This window comes from Lolium perenne, chromosome 2, assembly GCF_019359855.2.
Source record: "Lolium perenne isolate Kyuss_39 chromosome 2, Kyuss_2.0, whole genome shotgun sequence".
Classification (NCBI taxonomy): Eukaryota; Viridiplantae; Streptophyta; class Magnoliopsida; order Poales; family Poaceae; genus Lolium; species Lolium perenne.
Genome location: NC_067245.2, coordinates 6625347 through 6638993, shown reverse-complemented (window position 1 = coordinate 6638993; position 13647 = coordinate 6625347). Strand labels below are relative to the sequence as shown.

Below are 13647 nucleotides of genomic sequence, written 5' to 3'. Positions count from 1 at the left end.
CATTGCCCCCGGCCTCGTCGGTGAGCTCGGTAGGTTCCCAACTGCGTTCTGGAACTATGTGTTAATTTGTGTAAAATCATGTTCCCAATTATGCCTAACTATGAAACTATGTTTAAATGGAAAAGAGAAAAAAAAACAAGTTAAAAAAATGTCGGACCGCTGGAGACAACCCCAGACGGAAACGGATGCGCAGACATAACCGGGTATTTTCGCGTCTGCTAGACGACGCAAATGGATAATTGAAAAATGCATTGCGCCATTGGAGATGCTTTAGTCGGTAAAGAAGATGTTGCTCACAAAGTCTCCATGGAGAAAACTGGGGAAAAAGGTAGCAGTTCAGAAGAATAAAGTAGTAGTGATCCGTTAATTAAACTGCAAGTTGATTCAGGGTCGGTCGGAGGGAGTAGATAAAGAAAGGAAAAGTGTGTGCTTCTGTTGATTATACTGCAAGTTGATTATATGCAAGTTGATCGACTTCTCTCATGATGGTAAAACCGGTTTAACTTTAGCTGGCAATGCTTTTGGAAGATACTATCAGAAAATGTTTGTCAACCAACTTCACTGTTCACAGCCGCCTATCCGTACGGTTGCTTATATCCGGTAGTCGCAGTCGCAGTCCAAGGATGTTGGGAGCACCTAGATAAGGTAACGATGGCGATATAATCAACGGATCGACGCGTCGTTTTTTTTGACTTTGACAATGAGTACGCTAGCAAGTCCGAGAGCAGATGGGTACACGACGAACCGACATGGAAACGGTCTTTTGCAGTTGCAGTGCACGTCTCTAAAACCAGCGGTTGCTGGAGAGTTTTACGCAAAGGCAGCCCTGACCTCCACCGGTCCCAACAGCAAACTGCATTTGCAAAGGTCGTTGCTTTCAGGCGAGATTAACCGTGCCTGCCTGCCATGGATCCTCCACCGCCGCCGCCTCCGCCTCCGCCTCCGCCTCCGCCGCCTCCTCACAGCGATGCCGTTCCTGGTGTTGATGGAACCCTCACTTTCATGTGGGGCGGAGCCAAGTCCTGACAACACGGTACGCCTGTTCCTCTCTCTCACTGTCGCTGGTTGGTTTGCGGTTTCGTCAGTTAAATTATGAGTTATGATTGTCCCAACATTACCAATCTAATCTGATTCGTGATTGTATTTGAAATGACAACCAACTTTTCATTCATTATACATCTTCGCTTTCTGTTGTTGATTCGAGATCTCTATGGCTCTTCCTTGCTGAGAACCAGAAACAGAGTGTGTTTCATCACAATCGTTTTTCCCCCACTCGTCTTTGTGCCCGACTTCAATCGTTTCCATTCCAAGCTTATTATCTAGTCATGGCCTGTGGGCGAGATCGATCTCTCTTTGCGATACTCTTCCTCCGTGGATGAAGAGCAGTTTACTATGATTTGCTAGCGCTACACCCAATGCGGGGACAAATGGTCTAATTCGAGCAGCTTCGAGACCTTATTCTGAACGATCTGATCATTACTGTACTTTAGAGCCGGGGAATTATTGTTTGTTGACAGAGATCCTGCAGTTCATAATAGTACCGTGTTCGGTTTACAAATTTTATTTTGCTTCTATCAAATACTAGACGCTAACCCATTTCTGTTATGACAGGACGGCTCGAGCATGTGACGAGGCGACATCGGAGCAGGCTGTCAAGGAGCGCGCTGATGTGTTTCTACATGTTGGTGCTTCAGCCTCCAAGCTCCTGTTAGGATAGTTTATTCGTGATGTATATATTCCTGTTCTATAAAGATTGTTCTTGCATATTTACCATGTAAAAAATGTAAATATATTCATGTAAAAAGATGTACATATATACAAGTTTTATCATGATTGGCGATTTTAGGAACCGTCCAATCAGTTTAATCCAACGGTAGAAAAATTAGTAGTACCGGAAAGTACACAGAAATAAGTACTGGAAAGTACTGAGAAGTACTCATTTATTTTATTTTTTAAAGGGCAAATATGTCATTTTACGTCCATTGACCCAACTTGTCTGGACTCTGGATGATCTCTCTAACTGTCTCCTTTCTCTCCCCGCGCCTGTCCCCTGTCCCCAATCCCTCCCCCACCTCGCCGCCGGCGTGATCTCCGACTGAGCGAGGACGCCGCGGACGATCGCCCGAGCCGAGAGTGGCGGCGGGGCCAACAGGAGGTTGCGCAGCCCCGCCTACTTTCCCTCCACCACGTCGCCCTGGACGTGAGCTCGCCAATCCATCCACCACCTGGCCGCCGGCGTCAGCTCCGAGTTGGGGTCTGCTTGTAGCTGGGGACGCCTTCATTTTCCTCAGGTCTGATGTTGCTTCTTTTCTTCCCAATATAACACTTCCGTTAATGAGAATTGTCATATTTGCAGTGGGCTATTTATCATTTGTTTTACGTGAATGATTGTGTTGTATGGAGATTATTTTGTATCGAATGTTTGTGTAGTTGACAGAAACTACATGTCAGAATCAATTTCGTTTGCAACAGTACAACTTTTGTAAAAGCTCTTAGAGGGGGAAAGAAATGTGATTTGTACATTATCAGGAATGGTCCACCCTCGATTGGTAGTTATGATAATGATAGCATGAGTGAAGAGGTACTTTACTTGCTAATTTTGTACAAATTGGTGGAGTGCCGTCGCCGGCGTGTGGAGTCCAGGGCGGGCACGGCATGTCCCTGGGAGGAGGAGCTCGGTGAGGGGCGCGAGGGGACGGCGGCCTCGGTTTCCTCGGCGGTGAGGCGGCTGCGGTGGCCGCGTGGGCAGCGTGACGGTCGGATCTGGGAGTTCTTGTCTGCGGGCTTCGGCGTTCGTCTTCGGGCCCTGTGTTGGTGTTGGTCGGCGTCCCCTCTATGTGGCGTTCCGGCGGCGCCCACGGTGTTCTTCGGCGATGCTCCGTTCGCTACAGGCGCGTTGCTCCGGGGTTCGCGATCTGGATGCAGGTGGTGGTCTGTGCCGGTCCTCTTTTGGGCGGGCGCGAGTTTCTTGGGACTCTTCCCTGGGCAAAAGCTTTGTCTTGGCGGCCGGCCAGGACCGACGACGGTGACGCCCGTGGGCGCCGCTTCCTTCTTGAAGGCGTCGTCAAAGCGGGTGTCTCTTGATCTCCGCCCGGGCTCTCCGGGGGAAACCCTAGATCCCTCACGGGATCGGGCGAGGGCGGCGCTCTTGTGTCGCTTTGCCTCTTGGGCCCTCGCTTTGGATGTCCACTGGTCAGAGGGGTTTGTGGAGTGTTTTGGCGGTTCGGTGGAGGCGAGTTCGTCTTCGGCCAGGTGGGACGCGGCCTCGGGGTCGGTGTGGTAGTTGGAGCGGTGGCTCTGGTCTTTTCGCCTCCGCCTGTTGCGTTGAGGTGTGGTGTCGACCTGGTTGGTCGTCGACCCATGTGGAGCGCAGCCTCGGGGCTGGCGTGTGGTGTCGTGTTGTAACGGTTTTTCGGTCAATTTTCCTCATAAATGGGCCAACTCTTTTCTCCTATATCAATGAAAGGCAAAGCTTTTGCCTCGTTTCAAAAAAATAATTTTGTACAAATTTACAAAGTTTTCTCTATATTACCTCTATGTTGTTCGTAATACTCTTTTATGCTTTCGGTCAGGATCAGCTCATTGCAGATTCATGGTGGGAGGCCACTGATATGGGCGAGTGGAACATGGAGGAAGATGGGTCACCAGCATGGACAGAGCAACCTCAACTGAACACCCATGAGAAGACATTGACTTTTAGCAACACGGATATAGTCATTCAGTATGTAGAAAGAAACTTAATAACCAGGATGATTCTGAATGGTTATTTAGTAGGCTCTGAGATGAGGCCCTTCCTGACATTTTTATCTATCTTTCATATTTGCCCTTTTTGTCTTGTGAATTCGGTCAGGTCGGGATGAAGGCCCTTACTGACATATTTATCTATCTTTCATATCATGGGATTATTTTCCATCACTTTCTCATATATATATGGATTGGCTGAAGAGCTTTTCCAAGGTTTCCTCTTTGTTCAGCTAGCCTTCTCAATAATCTATAGCCGTGTTTATTGTTCTTGTCTAGCGTAGGATAATAATGTTCTGTACATCTACGTATACAATTACCTTGTACGGAGTATCAGCTGACTCGGAATCAACGGATGAAGCTCTCCTCAAATTGTGCAGCCTGTATGCTGGATTGGAGAGGAGCCAAAGTACACAAATTATACTCTAGGTTTTACTTGAACATTGTACTACATATTTTTGTTGGACAGCAGTTCAGTAAAACCTACAAGCCTTCATCTCCCACGAGTGTAGGCCTGCCCAACTTTGACCATACTAGCGATCATTTGCCAATTGGTTCTGATTTTAAGGTTCTCACTAGCTAGCGCCTATGCTGGTCGCTTTTTTCGACTTATTTTTTTTTGACACAAAAACAGTAGGGGAAAAAACTCCCTACTGTGTCATTTTTCATTTATATATATGCAAAGGATCATAATGTACAATGGAGTTCTCAACAATCTAAGCTCATAAAGTATCTAACCAGGATCAAGGTTTTTTTTCTCGGTAACAATTTTTTACCAGAGGGCACCGCAAAATACGGTTACCGCGAAATCTCGGAATCTCGGAAATCTCGGGTTTTTCTCGTACGAGATTTTTCAAACAAATTTTGAATTCAAATTTTTTTGGCATCAAACAATAAAAAATTTAGCATTAATTTACCGTGCGTCACATGCAACGCAGCGGTAGGACGTTTCCATCCTCAAGCAATAGGTTGTGAGTTCGAATCACATCTATGCCTAGTTTTGTTAATTTTTGCGCAAAAGTCAAGTTAACTAGATAAAAATAGACAATTCCGCGTGTTTGAATACTCGAAGTTGCGACCTCACGAAGCTTAGACAACACCAAACCACCACGCCACAGTTGGTTTTTTGATAACTGTAACATACGTTGCCTATTTTACTCAATACAGTAAGTTATATTCAAATGTAGCCGATTTTTTTTGGCCGGTATCAACTTTTCTCGGTGGGTAGCGGTATATCCGGTTTCCGCCGAGATTTCGGAAATTCCAGCCGAGAAAAAAAACCCTGACCAAGATAGCATGCCCTCCTTAATATCCTCCTTAATACTAGGCTTGGCTCGGTGCAAATTAATTTTTACATAATCTTTAAACTTGTACAAGCATCTGGATAGACTAGGAGCATTATTATTAAAGATGGCGTCATTTCTTTGGTCCCATATACTCCAGCATCCTGTAATGATAATCTCCATAAGAAAATTCATATGATATCTTTCCTTAACTTCAGCAATCATATAATTGATGGTAAAATCAGTATATAGTTTGCTCATTGCTTATCTTGTGTGAAATGTTCTGTTCAGTTGCTCCATTAGGAGTCAATCGCAAGTGAGCTCATAATAGGGTATTAGCAGTAAAACCAAGTACTGTAGAAGATTCAGCAATGTTTCTATTAGACAGACGAGTGAAGTTGACGTGCCAGGAAAATAAAACACAAAGTGATGAGGACATCCCTACTACACCACTACCTTCGTCATTGATGAATGAAGATGAACCTGCTGTGAAGCTCAAGTCCAATGAAGTTCGGATTGGACCAATTACAAGGGCTCGTGCGAAGCTACTTAAGCAACAGGTGAACTTGTTTCTAAACGATACTTTGATTGATGAGAACTTTATACTGCCTAAGTCCTTGTTGACTGCCAAAACCCACCGGCGGGCAGCGACTGTCAACACGGTAGAGCCGGGAAGAGCCTAGAGCTGCGGCTGGCTGAGACCCCTCCGAGCGACGGCCCGCAATGCTCTTCTGGTCACACGTCCGATGCGAAGTGCAAGGGCGTGCCACCTGACCTATACCTGGTCAGGAAGGTGATGGGGATGCCTCGCTTAGTTTCCTGCATGGCATACACGTAAACATTAAATACGAGCCTCGATCGGCTCTCAGGTTATCCTGTGAATCGGCTCAAAGAGCCGATCCACCCATGATTCGTACGGGGTGCACGAATATATGGTGATCCTGCTTGATCAAGATAAAGCTAATTAGATCTACGACGATTTAGGGTTTTCACCCATAATCGGATCATCCTACTCCAGGTTGGGCCTCGCGGCCACGCACGGTGATCGTAAGCCGATCCTAAACAAGGCCTAAAAACCAACATGAAGTTGATCCTCGGAACATCCTGTTTAGGACTTGCGAACGCCACCCTACGTGCCGCTGGATCCTCCCCCCCTTTGTAAGGCCTAACTATTGCAGATATTAAACTAATCCTTGCAGAACAAGGAGCAATCGTAACGGATCAGATCTACTAAATAAAGATCAAGCGGGGTGCCGCCCCCACACCTGAGATAGGTGTGAGGGCGGCTAGACATGCAAGGGTTGCACTACGTAAGCATGTTATACGAAGAACTATGCTAACCCTAACACATCTATGATAACTACGTTGCTCGCCATCAAAGACGCTTCAGTATGAGCAACGCATGAACAACGTGGGGCTTGTGCTGCCTAGATCGCAAGATGCGATCTAGGCAGCATGTCGCTTACCTGATAGAAACCCTCGAGACGAAGGAGTTGGCGATGCGCCGAGATTGGTTTGTTTTGGGTTGAACGTGAGTTGTTGTTTATTCCATAAACCCTAGATACATATTTATAGTCCAGGGGACTTTCTAACGTGGGAACAATCCCAACCGGGCACGAGCCCAAACTCTAACCTCCAAACGACACGTATCCTAATATGTTACAGATACATGGGAAATTTAGCCCAAACTTGGTACACAAGGCCGATTCATATATTCCTTCCACGTATATATCTTCAAGTCCATCTTGGTCGCGGCCCACCTCTGACTTGGTCAAATTCCGGTGATAACACATGCCCCCCTGGTTTTGGAAATGACATTTCCAAAATCATTATGCTCTTCCTTCGTCGGGTCATGTCGTGGCAGAGCAGAACCGTCGCAGAGTCCTTCATCATGACAACTTGCCTTCCCAACTCCTCTGCACGATTTAACAGTTTTGGCATCACGCCCTCGGAAACTGTTTGAGCATTAAATCTCCAAGATATCTCCTTTATTTAACCGCATCAAACAGTTCTCTTCCTCATCCCCTTCGCATTAGCCTTCAAAAAACCCTCCTCTGCCACCATGTCTTCGTCTTCTTCGTCTTCCTCCTCATCTGGACTTTCCTATGTGTCCTCTCCCATCCGAGAGTCGACGCCTGAGTGGGGTACGCAGGCGGCGTACGACATTCTCGCCCCAACGGCGTGGGACCAAGAGGACCACGACTTCTCTGTCTGGTCTGAGGATGACAAATCCCTGACCGACGGGGAGAGTGACCCCCTCTTCCTTGCTGACGGGGAACCGGAGGAGGAGAGCGATGACGATCGCCTCTCCTGGGCGGACTTCACCACCTCCGAGGAGGAGGAGGAGGAGGAGGAGAACAGCTCCTCCGACGAGCCCCCGGCCAAGCGATTTTGCCCCTGGCCAGGGAACCTTAGTGACTTCGATAGCAACGACGACGCTGACGAGGAGGATGAAGACAACGAAGGCCCCGCCGGCGGCCGCTGGAGCAGCGACGACGAGCCGGTAGGGAGCAGCGCCGACAGCGGTGATGACGGCGACGATGAGGGCAGCAATGGCCCGTAGATGGGATCCTTAGACTAGGATCAGCAGTAGTAGATAGGGCACTGTATCCCCTGGCAACTCCTTTTGAGAGCAATTTTAGCTCTTCATGTAAGAATCTGGCTATCAATGAAGAACTCTCCTTAATTTGATCTTGCCGATTCCTTGTATGTTAATTTAGCCGATTCTTCCTCATCTGGCTTTGCCGACTGCTATCCTGATCAACGCTCCACGAGCCGATGGCAACGCATCGGACTCTTATGATAAATTTCGAGATAGATCAATTCAGACCCAAGATTCCCGTCGAACAGGACCAAATCGTAGTCACGCAAACCTTAGACCTCGGAAATCCAAACCCCCTGAGCTTAATGTTAGCTTAAATCGGCAAGACTGCAGAGTCAATGCCTTCAGGAGAATTTTAGGACCATTGCTGAAAATCTTGACCGCCTACAACTTTCCTTGCGATGCTCTGTTCTTTGCAGCAACAAACTGGCCCAAAGCCTGTCAATTATGACGGCTTCCTCTTCGAATTAGTGGTTCTATTCTGCAAGAATTCACCACCTTTTAACCAAGCTGTGATACAGAGTCAGCCGATTCCAACAAGATTGGCTCCTCAGAACGAAAAAACCCTTAGGGCGAGCTGCCCCCCGAGCCTCAGTCAAGGCAAGAACTGTAATGAGCCCGCCCAATGTGTCGTCCTCAGCCTCCCAGCTATATTGCAGAGTCAGCCGATTCCAATAGAATCGGCTCCCCAGAGCAAAGAACCCTCAAGGTGAGTTGCCCCCCGAGCTTCTTCAGTCCAATTCTTGCCCTTTGTTGGTCGGATCGGCTCCTTCCCTGCACTGACCGTTGATGTCGATGTGAACTTTGAGCATATAACCAGCCGGTCTTGGTCTTGTGTGACTGTACTAGTCGATGGCTGCGCATCGGCTTCGCTTCGTGCGAATTTTTTTTTTTATTTGGCCGATTTTTCCTTAATCGGCCCCCAATGTTCCACTGCACGCACGTTTGCACATGTTTATCTGCACATGTTCATCTGACTATATGCCCCCCGAGCCGAATCTGCCAAATGACTGCAGATATCGGCTTTCATGGTTAGTCAGGGCACTGCTCTTGCACGTCGGCTTCGCAAAGATTCATGCTGACTTTCATCTGCCGACGTGGCCGCCGCCCAGTGGATCGTTGCTGAACACAAGCAGAATATGTGCAGAGGATAATTTTGGCCGATTGCTGGAATCGGCCTCCACATTGCTTGTTCGATGAAGGTTTTGTAATGTTCCTCCATAAAATTTTTTGGGGCCGATCACAAGGATCAGCCTCGCACGGTTTGCTCATTGGTTTAATCTTGCTACTCGGTCAGGCTGGATAAAACCAACCCAACCTCTGACTTGATGCGCCTGCTTTCGTCCACCTTGAGTGCATCGTAGACTCGTGGAGCGCTAAGCTCTGTCGGCAAGACGAGCACCATGTTTGTGCCAGCCGATGTTTCATCATCGGCTTTCTTTTGCTTGGGACGCCACTCCATTCTCCGTGGACGACCCTCTTCATCCAGGGCTCGCTGAACCTTTGCAGCCAGATCAGGCCGTGCCTTTCTTAGCGTATGCAGGTATAACCTTTCGGCTTCCTCCAGGCCGCGCAACCGCTGAACCCTGCGCTTCTGTGAACGGCTAAGTCCGTCAGGGCACCACCTTGGACGGTGGTACCTGTCTTCATCATCTTCTAGTCCCTCGTCTTCGGAATCCTCAAGATCTGCCCAACGAGGTGACTCAGCGCGTTTGCTTTGTGGCGGGAGTGGCCCTAAGCGCTTGAACACAGACACGTTGGCTGCCTCCTTCTTCTTCTGGTTGCATTCTGGGCAGTTGCCGATTGTGGGCAATCGGCTCATTCCTGAATCCCAGCAGTGTCTGAAGAAAGGGCAGTCCCAGTGTCTGGCGTTGTCATCTTGCTCCCTTGACCTGTCCGTGGCACGGCGCTCGTGCTCCTCCTCATCGCGATCCTGCCGACGATGTCTTCTGGCTTCTCCAGCCAGACGATCTCCTTCATCATCATAATTGGACCGTCGGCGTTGGTCATACTGACTCACATATTTGTTGAGGAGGTGATCAGAGAGAGGTCGTTGATATCTTATGTTCTTCACCTCTCCCTCTGTGACGTAGCGCTTGCCATCATGATGGAGCCGATCGCGTGGAGCGGCCTCTTCTGTGCCCTTGCTATGAGAGCAGCTGCCCTCATCTCCATCTTTGCCAGAGTGGTTCCCAGGTCCTACCATGTTGATACTGAACGAGGGACCTGGCTGGCAACCCTCAGGGTAGGTGACTTCCACCATGTTAACGGCGGGGAAGGGTTGGGTGTCGACCTTCATGGCGTACTGGTTGAAAATTAAACGCCCCTTCTCTATCGCCGCTTGAATGTGCTGACGCCACACCCTGCAGTCGTTGGTGGCATGTGAGAGCGAGTTGTGGAATTTGCAGTATGGCTTTCCGCTCAGCTCTTGCGCCGTGGGGAACTTGAGACCTTCAGGAATCGTCAACTGTTTCTCCTTGAGCAGGAGGTCGAAGATTTGTTCAGTCTTGGTCACGTCAAAATCAAATCCCCTGGGCGGCCCTGGTGGCTTTACCCATTTGCAGGACACGGGGGTTCCTCCCCGAGTCCACTCAGCCACTGCTACTTCTTGGTCTCCCGCAGGAACTTCGTCTTCCTCTGCATCGACCAGGACTACTGCACGCTTGAACTTGCCTTGGTACAGGTCCGGGTGGCGCTGTTCATATGCTGATAGCTTCTGAACCATGTGCGCCAGCGAGGGATAATCTGCTTGGGAGGCCATGTCCTTGAGCTGTGTTGCAAGGCCAGCTGCTGCCAACTCGATCGCTTCCTTTCAGCTTATACGAACCGAATAACATCGGTTCCTAAGATTCCTGAAGCGCTGGTTGTACTGTGTCACGGTTTCTCCGCGCTTCGACGTAGTTGTGCTAGATCGGCAATGCTAGACTCGGAAGCTTCGAATGGTATTGCGTATGGAATTGTTCTTCCAATTGCTTCCAAGACTGGATGGAGTTTGCTGGCAAAGAGGTGTACCATCCAAAAGCCGATCCCGTGAGGGACTGTGAAAAGAGCCTCACGCGTAGCTGATCCGACACTGAAGCCGGTCCTAGTTGCGCCAAATATCGGCCGACGTGCTCGATGGAGCTGGAGCCATCTGATCCACTGAATTTGGAGAAGTCGTGAGCCGATATTTAGGTGGCAGCGGGATCATCTCGTACTCGTCGGGTACGGCTTGGAATAGCCGATTGCCCTTCTTTTCGGCACCATGCCGAACTGGTCTCTCGCATGGTACTGATCTGATCCGCTCGTGCTGGCTGCAGGAGTTGCACTCAAGATTCGCCGGGGTGGCGTACTTAGCCAGCCATATTTGCTTTTCCAGCTCGAGCCAACCGCAGAGCTGGGCTCGGAGTTTCGTCGGGGTGGCATACTTAGTTAGCCACGTCTGCTTCTCAAGCTCGTCGCCGACGTTCCTCCCGTCTTCGCCGGAGTCCCCGATGTTGTGGCCTGGTTTGAGAGTGCCCAGTTGCCACAACTGGGCACATACGTGCACGCGTATCCTTGAGGGATCTCCTTAGGCGCCTCAGCCAAGAACTGGTAGTCACTAGGGTCACCACCGATCTTGTAGACGACGAATGCCGGTGTAGCCGGCACTTCAGCTGGTGCTGCCAACGCATATGGCAGCGGTGGACGGGACTGGAGTGGCAACTCTCCTTGATGCGTCCCGAGAGCTGGTCCTGACGGCGAGTACTGGTGGCTCATGATCTCCTGGATCACGCGCAGAGCGACACGCTCCAACACGTTGACCAAGTTCTCAGAGTGGCGGTGTAGCGAGTGAGCCACCAAGTAGTTGATCTCCTGCCGCAGGCCCCTGGTGCGTTCCTCCGACGGGGCAGAGAGGTCTATCCCATCGAGTGCACCTTGCGGTGAGAATCCCTTCCATCTGATGCCATGGGAACGGGTTCTCTGAAAAGAGCCGATGAGGTCGGCTTCGAGGGTGACCTTGATCTCGTCATATCTCTTCTTGAGCTCGTCAGGCAGCTCCTCGTAGGTGACTGGCGTGCCGTCCGCCATCTCAGATGTAGATGGCGATGTGGTTGATGTAGACGATTGTCCCACCGGGCGTGCCAGAATGTGTTGACTGCCAAAACCCACCGGCGGGCAGCGACTGTCAACACGGTAGAGCCGGGAAGAGCCTAGAGCTGCGGCTGGCTGAGACCCCTCCGAGCGACGGCCCGCAATGCTCTTCTGGTCACACGTCCGATGCGAAGTGCAGGGCGTGCCACCTGACCTATACCTGGTCAGGAAGGTGATGGGGATGCCTCGCTTAGTTTCCTGCATGGCATACACGTAAACATTAAATACGAGCCTCGATCGGCTCTCAGGTTATCCTGTGAATCGGCTCAAAGAGCCGATCCACCCATGATTCGTACGGGGTGCATGAATATATGGTGATCCTGCTTGATCAAGATAAAGCTAATTAGATCTACGACGATTTAGGGTTTTCACCCATAATCGGATCATCCTACTCCAGGTTGGGCCTCGCGGCCACGCACGGTGATCGTAAGCCGATCCTAAACAAGGCCTAAAAACCAACATGAAGTTGATCCTCGGAACATCCTGTTTAGGACTTGCGAACGCCACCCTACGTGCCGCTGGATCCTCCCCCCCTTTGTAAGGCCTAACTATTGCAGATATTAAACTAATCCTTGCAGAACAAGGAGCAATCGTAACGGATCAGATCTACTAAATAAAGATCAAGCGGGGTGCCGCCCCCACACCTGAGATAGGTGTGAGGGCGGCTAGACATGCAAGGGGTGCACTACGTAAGCATGTGCTACGAAGACCTATGCTAACCCTCCCACCTCTATGAGAACTCCGTTGCTCGCCATCAAAGACGCTTCGCATTTGAGCAACGCATGAACAACGTGGGGCTTGTGCTGCCTAGATCGCAAGATGCGATCTAGGCAGCATGTCGCTTACCTGATAGAAACCCTCGAGACGAAGGAGTTGGCGATGCGCCGAGATTGGTTTGTTTTGGGTTGAACGTGAGTTGTTGTTTATTCCATAAACCCTAGATACATATTTATAGTCCAGGGGACTCTCTAACGTGGGAACAATCCCAACCGGGCACGAGCCCAAACTCTAACCTCCAAACGACACGTATCCTAATATGTTACAGATACATGGGCAATTTAGCCCAAACTTGGTACACAAGGCCGATTCATATATTCCTTCCACGTATATATCTTCAAGTCCATCTTGGTCGCGGCCCACCTCTGACTTGGTCAAATTCCGGTGATAACAGTCCTATTACTTATGTATCATCAGGTATCAAGAGGAGACGAGCATCGCACGAGGAGTAGAGGAGCAGCTGGACATGAAGACGGACGTCAAGATGGACGTGAAGCTGGACATGGAGCTGGACATGGAGATATCTCATGGACGCGCGAGGGAGGAGCGGGAGGCATGCGCGAGAGGAGAAGAAGACGTCCAGGCCGGTCCAGCACCCGGTCCGACCGGCCGCCAGACCGGCCAACCCGGTCACTGGCCCGGTCGACCGGGCGCCAACCGGACGCAGTTTATCGTACCGGAAGAAAACCGGAAACCTCGCAACTATCCGGTTGCCGCCCGGTTGCCGCCCGGTTGACCGGACCCCAGACCGGCCGCCCCGGTCCCTGGCCCTGTTGACCGGATTCCAGACCGGACTTGTCCGAGTCTGTCTCGACCAGATCTATTCTGGGTCGGTTTTACTTGTATTTTTCGACCAGAACTCGTCCCGGACGCCTATATAAGTGCCTTGGATGACCCCCTAGCTGCTTTAGACCACGTTTAAGATAAACTCTAGTTCTTAGTTGTTTGCTTATGCAAAACTATTGAATCCCTACACCATATTGCTTGATATTGTGTAGATCCTGAAAAAGTCTTGTGTGATCTGCTGTTCCATTGGGAATTAGATGGTTGCAACTTACCGCTTCGTGGTCGGCGGCTACGTGCGCAAGTGTGTGGAGTTGCGAATATCTTGCAGGGTTGAGAGCTGTTGCA

The 13647-nt window shown here is 50.0% G+C and overlaps 1 long non-coding RNA gene across 1 annotated transcript; it reads left to right on the top strand.

Annotated features, from left to right (window-relative positions):
- The first annotated feature begins 558 nt into the window (after positions 1 to 558).
- Positions 559 to 3967, top strand: LOC127331018 (uncharacterized). The gene is made up of 3 exons (XR_007869519.2): positions 559 to 1033; positions 1612 to 2291; positions 3573 to 3967. It is a non-coding gene; the product is annotated as an uncharacterized lncRNA (long non-coding RNA).
- Positions 3968 to 13647: the final 9680 nt, after the last annotated feature.